Source organism: Cryptomeria japonica, chromosome 2 (assembly GCF_030272615.1).
Source record: "Cryptomeria japonica chromosome 2, Sugi_1.0, whole genome shotgun sequence".
In the NCBI taxonomy this organism is placed as follows: Eukaryota; Viridiplantae; Streptophyta; class Pinopsida; order Cupressales; family Cupressaceae; genus Cryptomeria; species Cryptomeria japonica.
In genome coordinates, this window is record NC_081406.1 from 448604835 (window position 1) to 448612232 (window position 7398).

A 7398-nucleotide genomic window follows, 5' to 3' on the forward strand; every position below is an offset into this window, starting at 1 on the left:
TTTGGCATTTTCTTGGCACTTGGATGTTTTTCACATCTAGTGTTGCCATCAATGCCAAAGGGGGAGATTGCTGGCCATATGATGGAATTGATTATGTGTTGCACTGATGTTTTTTCATTGATGCCAACACTTGCTGTTATGGTTGTTTACCGGCTTCTGGTAGAAGGATTGGATTGGGAAGTTAATCAACTGATTGTCACTAGTATGATCTGGATGATGGAATAAGTTTGTATGGATGGTGCATATGCTACTGAAGTATGTTGCAGTCAGTTGGTATTGACTTGATGATCTGATGTTGTCTTATGTTCTAGTAAGCTTGCTTTATTGGTCCGGTAAGGGTTTCACCGACAAAGCTTTATTGAAGATCTTTGATGTAATGCATAAGCGGTGTTGTTGCAGCTTCTAGAAGGGATTCAGGATGCTGATGGTGATTGTGTTCATACCTCGTCTGATTGGTGTCATTTCTTTGGCATGTATGGATCTATTTAGGTCTGATGCTATCTAGGTTATGGACTGAATTGCATGAAACGTGTTGGTGGATCCTCAGATGCGCTTCTGGGACATTTTATTGATTGGATGATATTGCTTTGGCCTTAGGCTGACATGTGCTATGATTTTATTTTAGGATTATGTAATGGATCTATTGTATTATTATTTTTGTGGCCGACCAAATTGGTTAGGTCTCGGGTTGGTATAAATATATGTAAGATCTCATTGTAGATCATATGAGTAAGGATAAAATAATGTAATAATCATTTGTATAGAGGATTTGGTTGATCATAGGTGATTGAGTTGGGTTTATGTAAGAGGTTTTAGACCTCCGGTATTGAGCTTAACCGGAATTGTAAGCTGGCATGTTTGATGCTATCATCGATAGTTCTTCTCTCTAGATTGTAGTCCAAATATCTTGAGGTGGTTGACATCTCTATAGTTAGTGAGACTCCATTGTGATGAACAGTGTGCTCTAGGCAGTGTGCCTTCCTGCATGTGTAGACCCCTATTGTAATCATATACTTGATGCAAAAGTATCATCTGACTATGGGTAGGGTTTCCCACCATGGTTTTTACTCATTGAGGTTTTCCACATACAAATCATGGTGTTATGTGTTATTATTACATGGTATTTATTATCTGGTTTTCATTTATGATTTAATGCTTAATCAGTTATATCGGTATAAGGTTTTAAGTTATTTAATTCACATAATTTGTTAACAATTGATTCGCCCCCCTCTCAATTGTTCACCGGTCATCCTAACACTCTGTACTTTGTTCATGCACGATGACAACACGTCGCGGTTGTGTCCTAGTTTCGTGTGCTCATCCTCAAGATAGAGACTTAGGAGGGTCATCTGGGAACTTTGTTTGTTGGTCATTTATCTTATTTTGTACTTAGCATCCCCTAGCTCACCTTTAGCGCCAGTTTAAGTGAGATAGAGCGAAGGTAGGTTTGTCCCTTGAGGTTCATCACCTTTAGGGTGACAAATTTTGTCCTCTACATTTTGGTGAACCTAACTTGAAACAATTGCATTGTCATTTCTATAGTTTTTGTTACATAATTCAATTTAAAATTCAAATCAAAGTAAAAAAAAAACACACATACGTCTTACCTTTAAACATAATTTGATTCAACCTTCTTCTCCTTTGAGCATTAGGGACTTGTGACACCCTGTTGGCAATATTACAAGGATATTGAGAAGGTTGTTGATGATTATGGACATAACTGATTAAAGATGTTTTACTATCTTGATATTATTATTTTGTCATTGATGTCAAGAAATTGATTTTCTAATTCAATATGATGTTGCCATATCTTAAGAAATATGATATGAAGATTATAAAGAAGTCGGTAAAGACACAGGAAAGAATATGATGAATAAGGGGATAAGTTATTCAATGGGCAACTCTATCGAGTCAGACAATGATGAGATCTTGATGTTTTAGATTGTTTTAACATCATACATATGTTGTAAAATGTAAAGGTTAATACTATACTATGTTATCAAGTAAAGAACCTAGTCGGTAAACCCTAAGGAACCTAGTCAGTAAACCCTAAGGTTATCGCAGTCGGTTAATGAAGACAGAATGTCTACCGAGTGAAGTTTAGTATTCACCGAGTTGTAACTGAGCTATAACAGAATGCATTAAATGTTTACATGTGATATTTAATGAAAGATGCTGATGAGCTGGAGCGGATCAATGATTGGCAAGCCGTAAAAGAAGTTTGTTAAACGAATCTAAGGCAATGGAAAGTCGGCAAAAATATCTACAGTTTAGATTGAACCACATTACCCTAACACAAGTTCCAAGGTGATTATGGAAGTTCCAAGGCGGGGTAAAACATTTTCAGATCGAAAGATACAATGAACCTGGACAAAGATTGAAGATCTGATGGCTATGATTGATCATGGGAAATGTGATCAAGGAGATTAAGCGGTTAGAAGATTGTTTATAAATAAGGAACTGTTGATAAACAATGTATGTGGGCAAGTGTATGCACAGGGATGCTACATAGTGATTACCGAGCACAGAAGCTTGAAGACCTGTTAGAATAACAGAGTATTGATGCCCAGCAGATAGACAAGATTAGTTTTGTGTCTAGATTGTATTGAACAAATAGGAATCTGCTTTAGCATTTCAGATGTGAAGTTGCAGATAGATTGTATTACTATTATTTTGTGAAAGTGACAGGAAATCTCTTAACCGAGTGGACTTAACAGTCTTATATGTAAATCCTCTAACAAGGTGACATTCTGATTGAGTGTTTGAAATCTTTTGACAAGGTCACTTCTAACAAAGTGAAGATCCTCACAGATCTGAGGGAAATCCCTTAACCGAGTCACATCTAACAATGTGTTTTTTAATCTTTAACAGGATTTGCTTTTAACCAAGCATACTCTAGAAGAGTATATTTCTTAGTGGGTCCGAAATCCCATAGTGGTTTTTCCCTATTTGGGTTTCCACGTTAAATCTGGTGTTATGAGGTTTATATTGTTCATATGCTTTTGAGTTTGCATGTTTGACAGTTTTTGATTATATGACTGATATATGTTACCGAGGTTGAATTTGATGTTTTTATGGATGATTAAGTTTGTATGATTCACCACCCCCCCTCTCATCTTGTTGGCTATTGGATCTGTACTTATATTAAGTATCAGAACTATCAATTGGTATCAGAGATTTGGACTCCAAAAGGAAAGTTTAAAGGCACTTGAGTTAAAGATCCAAAGATGTATAAGAGGGATGCACCTAAGCTGAATAAGTCAAGTTTCTCTACATGGCAGAAAAGGATGAAGCTACATCTATCAGGAGTTGGAGAATATGCTATATACTATCTGGAGAATGATTTTGTTGCACTGAGCACCTATCCATTGACTATGGAAGAGATAAAGGCGAAGCAAGAACATATTCAAGTAATGATTGAAATAACATCTGCATTGACCGATTCTGAGTTTAATGATCTAGAAGGTTGCAATGATACAAAGGCAATGTGGACTAAGCTCATATCTGTATATGGAGGAGATGAACATGTTCAAAGAGCAAAAGTTGATAGTCTAAGAGGACAACTTGAATCTATGAGGATGAATGAAGGTGAGAACATAATCCAGCACAGTACAAGACTAAAGGAGATTGTAAATCAAATCAAAGGAGTAGGAGGAACTATTGAAGAAAAGGATGTGACAAGTAAGTTGTTAAGAACCCTTTTACCTGCCTATGCAATCTGAGTCTCTGCAATCAATGAATTGAGGTCTGTACCTAATATGCCAGTTTCCTTGGATGCTACTATTGGTAAGCTACATGCATTTGAGTTAAGTAATTTTGATAACAGTGGGTCATCGGTAAATAAAGTTGAATATGCATTTAGTTCTTTTCATCTGAATGAATCTAATGATTATAATGAAAGAAAGTATAAGTACTCTGAAGGAGATCACAGTGGAGCAAGTGAAAGATTTTGGAAGAACATGGAGGAGGTACACAAACTGTATGAAGAAATCAGAAAGCAAGAAGAGTTTGAAGCACTATTGGCCAAAAGGTTACCGAGAGGCAAAGGTAAGTATAAAGGAAAATTACCTTTGAAATGTTTCAATTGTGATAAGATTGGACATATGGCTTCTAACTGTCCTGACAAAGATTTCACTGAAAAGAGAGATTACCGAGATGACAGATAGAAAGATAATCATTACAGAGGACACCGAGACTTCAGAAGAAGAAAGACATGCTTAATTGTTGATGAGGAATTTGAAGATGATAAATCAGATGAGACTGATACAGAGGAAGTTGTTTATGTTGCTATCAAGGATGGATCAGATGAAGAAAGGTATGAAGAAAAAGCCCTAATATCTCACATAAACACTAATGATTCTTGGATTATAGATAGTGGATGTTCACATCATATGACAGGAGATAAAAACAAATTTGTTATGTTAGAAGATTATGATGGAGGCTATGTTAGATTTGATAATGATGCACCATGTCCGGTAAGAGGTAAAGGATCCATAACACTTCTTGATAAAGCAAGATGCAATGATGTTGATTGGGTTGAAGGTTTGAAATACAATTTATTGAGTGTAGCACAGCTAAACAACATAGGTTACCGAATAGAATTTTAGAAAGGAATTGTCAAAGTTCATGACAAGAATGGAAAGTTAGCTGCTACCAGGACACAAACAAAAGGTAATACATTTCACCTTGACTCAACTCACAATAAGTGTTTGCATGCAAAGATTGATAATACCTGGTTATGGCATAAAAGGTTTTGTCATGTTAATTTTGATAATCTGATCCAAATAAGCAAGAAGCATAGAGTAAGAGGTCTACCGAGTCTTGAAAAACCTGAGAATGCTATGTGTTGAGGATGCCAGATGGGTAAGATGACAAGATCCAGCTTTACAAGTAAGTCCTACACTTCTAAGGGAATTTTAGATCTTGTGCACACTGATCTTTGTGGTCCTATGAAAGTTCAAAGTTATTATGGTGATAAGTATTTCATATTATTTGTGGATGACTATTCAAGGATGATGTCAGTAATGTTTTTAAAAGAAAAATCAGAAGCTTTTCAAATGTTTAAGTGGTACAAGGCTAGAGTTGAAAGTGAAACAGGAAGACAACTGAAATGTCTTAGATCAGATAGAGGAGGAGAGTTCACATCTGATGAGTTCAACCTATTTTGCAATGATCATGGTATTAAAAGACAAGTCTCTGCACCGAGAACTCCACAGCATAATGGAATAGCTGAAAGAAGAAATAGATCTATTATGGATTGTGCTAGAACACTGATGATTGAGAAGAAGGTTCCACAAATATTTTGGAGAGAAGCAATAAGCACAACTGTTTACACCTTGAACCGAGTTCAATTGAAGAAAGGTACTTTGAAGACACCTTATGAAATCTGGTATGGCAAGAAACCTAATGTACGTTATTTTAAGATCTTTGGAAGTAAATGCTATGTTCATAAAGATGATAGAAATGGCAAGTTTGATCAAAAAAGTGAAGAAGGAACATTTCTAGGATATTCTTCTAGAAGCAAAGCATTTAAATGTCTGATCAAATCATCTAACAAAATAGTAGAAAGTGCAAATGTGAAAATTGATGAATTTGCAGAAAGAACTGATGAAAGGAATTCCAAAGAACCGGAAGACTATGATGAATTTGTCTATGTGCAACCGAGAAGTCCTACCGAGATAACTATTGAAGAAAATGAAGAAAATATCCAGTTACCGAGTGATGAAGAAGATCATACAGAGCCTACCGAGCATGTATTAGCCAAGTATGTCAGAAGACACCATGCACCAAGTCAGATTATAGGAGATAAGGATGATCCAGTGATGACAAGGAACAAACTGAGACAGAACACATGTTTGATATCTGAATTTGAACCAAGAATAGTGAAAGAGGCACTTAATAGTGAAGATTGGATAAATGCTATGATTGAAGAGATTGATCAAATCAAGAAGAATGACACATGGACACTGGTCCCAAGACCAAAGGACAAAAATGTAATCGGTACAAAGTGGATCTTCAGAAACAAGCTAAATGAGAAAGGTGAGGTCATTCGGAACAAAGCAAGATTGGTTTGCAAAGGTTATGCCCAAGAAGAAGGAATTGTTTATGGTGAGACTTTTGCACCTGTTGCTAGACTTGAAGGAGTTAGAACATTGTTGGCATATGCTGCTTTCAAGAACTTCAAGGTATATCAAATGGATGTCAAATCTGCATTTCTGAATGGAATATTAGAAGAAGAAGTTTTCATTGAACAACCTGAAGGATTTGTTGATGACAACAATAAAGATTAGGTATGTAAATTGAACAAAGCTTTATATGGTCTGAAACAAGCACCTAGAGCATGGTATGAAAGACTGCACTCTTATTTGATTGGTTTTATAAGGACAAGTGAGAACAACAACATGTATATGAAAAATGATGAAAATGGAATACTAATCTCAGCCATATTTGTTGATGATATTAAATTTTGTGGAAATGAGTCTTTATGCAAGAACTTTGGAAATGAAATGAGCAAACAATTTGAGATGTCATTAATCAGTGAGATAAAGTATTTTATAGGCTTACAGATACTACAAATGAAAAATGAGATTTTCATTACTCAATCCAAATACATAAAGGAAATCTTGAAGAAATTTGGAATGGAGGATTCAAAGCCAGTAAGTACTCCTATGACTACCAACTGCAAACTATCAAAGAATGATGAATCTGCATCTGTTGATGAGACACTCTACCGATCCATGATTGGAAAACTACAATATGTTGTTCACAACAAGCCATATATAGCACATGCAGTAGGTATTGTTGCAAGATTCTCTGCAGATCCTAAGGAAATACACATGACAACAATCAAAAGAATTTTCAGATACTTGAAAGGCACTGAAGATTATGGCTTAGTATATCAGAAAGGAAATGATTTTGATCTAAAAGTTTATATTGATGCTGATTGGGTAGGCAACATTGATGACAGAAAAAGCACAAGTGGAGGAGCTTTCTTCTTAGGAGAAAGACTAGTGAGTTGGCTTAGCAAGAAACAAGGATGTGTTTCTCAGTCAACAACCGAAGCTGAATATGTAGCAGCAACACTGAATTGTACCAACATTGCATGGATCAAACAACTGTTGGAAGGTATAAATGAGAAAGTTACCGAGCTAGTAACTATATTCTGTGACAATACTAGTGCCATTAATATTTCAAAGAACCTTGTTATGCACTCTAAGACAAAGCACATCTCTATCAAATATCATTATCTTAGAGAAGAAGCTCAAGAGAAGAAAGTGGTGTTGGAATATGTCAACACAAAGGATCAAATAGCTGATATCTTCACCAAGCCACTACCAAAGGACACTTTTGAATATCTCAAAAGTAAGTTAGGGGTCCTACCCCTATCTTTTACTCATT